General features: G+C 47.8%; 1 protein-coding gene across 1 annotated transcript in view; it reads right to left on the minus strand.

Annotated features, from left to right (window-relative positions):
• LIMS2 (LIM zinc finger domain containing 2) overlaps positions 1-1,722 on the minus strand; it is a 39,263-nt gene extending 37,541 nt beyond the window's left edge. Inside the window, exon 1 of the mRNA XM_004703862.2 lies at positions 1,643-1,722. The gene's annotated coding sequence lies outside the window, so the exon portion shown is untranslated. The remainder of the gene's footprint in view (positions 1-1,642) is intronic.
• Positions 1,723-1,725: the final 3 nt, after the last annotated feature.

Genomic DNA, 1,725 nt, shown 5'->3' on the forward strand with positions numbered 1-1,725 from the left:
GCAGGAAAATGTACTTGGGCTTTATCTCCAACTTTCCAAAGTGGTGGCTTTCCTACCATGGAATACTAGCTTTCCAGATTCCCTCTGTACGAGTCAGGCAATAAGTCCCAGTCCTATTTCCCTCAGTATTAGTTTCCCACCTTTCCCCTTTCTGTATTATAATAGGGTCACAGAGGCAACATGGTCTCTTTTCATATCTCTTAGCTTCCTATGGAAGCAGCACGAGACTGCAAGCATCAAAATCATGATGAACAACACAGTCAGACTAGAACGTAAGCTATGGGAACTACTTTTAACCCAAACATGCGGGTCCAATCCTTCCATGCTACTCACCAATTGTTTAATCATATTAAACAATTATGCTAGGGGACACCTTGAGTCGATCTTTGAATGTATAGAAAATATCCTTTTCTAGCTGATCAACATCTGATGAAATGTTTCCCTTAAACCCTTGCAATTGCTGTCTTATCAAATCCCAATCATGCAATGTCTTATTATATGGGTAAGGGGTTACACAGAAATCAGTTACATTGCAATCATATTTTAGCATTAATTGATGTTGCAAGTCCATAATTTGATCTTTTAGCAAAAGAACAGTCTGTTGCAATAGTCCAGTCACTATTGTATAAAATGCTCAGTTGTGACAGCGTCCCAGAGTGTCCCTTAGAAAGCATGGAAGGAATATCTCTGCAGGCAGCGATTGCCATTCTCAGGAATCCTGATTTTTTGGATAACTTCAGTAACAGGACAGAGTCAGGTTACTGCAGCCACTGTGTCAATCCATCTCATCCAGGTCGTATGGCTTTATCATATTATGTTCCTTTCTGTGCCCAAAGTAAATCACCCCTCAACCGTTCCACCCAACATACTGGCCCCACGGCTTGTCCTGACTCAGTTACTCTCTTTTCTTCCCCTTAAAAACTCAGTGAATGTATGAGGCCTCAAACCAGACAGCTGACAGAGAAAACGTTGGGAGAATGAGAAGGCAGGGGTAATATGCCCTTACAGGCTGGGGCCTGTTCTGCACATAAAGTCAGATCTGGGACCAGCAACGGACCCTTCAGGGTTTGCGGCAAGCCCCACTTCCAGGACAGCCACGGGGTTGCCACAACAGGCTTGAGGCTCATATACCTGGGCCTCCCTCTTGGGCCCATAAACCCTAAGCCACAGGGGTTATGGAGAGACATATCTCTCTGCAGGGCCCTGCCTGCATCTCAGAGTCAGCCACTTCCACCCAGCCCAGTGCCATGTTCCAGAAAGGACTGCAGAAGCCAACGGTGGCTGGACACCGTCAGTCACTCACGTGCACCAAAAAACCGCATATGTAACAAAAGGCGACCTCATATACAACAAAGCGCCCCAGAGGGGAGGTGAACGAAGATGGGAAGGATTTTCCCAACTCCTACCTCCTGCACAGCTCCAGAGAATCCTCACGAGACCCTAGGAAGTCCTTGGCCATTCCCTTGGCAGACAAGACTGGGACTGGACGCAGAACTGGCCCACGTTCACACAGCAGGGTCTGGGCAGAGGGTCCAGGGAGCCGATGGGGGAAGTCAATGTTCAACCTCTGCCCACTAGTCTGTTGCTCTGTGACTTTGGGGGAGACCCCTACCACTTCTGGGCCCTAGTTTCTATTACTCACAGGATAGTGTCCCCAGTCTCGAAGATTCCAGGAGGGAGGTAATAGCTTCACCTGCTGTGGCCCAAGGCCTGCCCCAAACGAAA

The sequence above is a fragment of the Echinops telfairi genome, unplaced genomic scaffold (genome assembly GCF_000313985.2).
Source record: "Echinops telfairi isolate 266 unplaced genomic scaffold, ASM31398v2 ScPeMD7_4;HRSCAF=17, whole genome shotgun sequence".
NCBI lineage: Eukaryota > Metazoa > Chordata > Mammalia > Afrosoricida > Tenrecidae > Echinops > Echinops telfairi.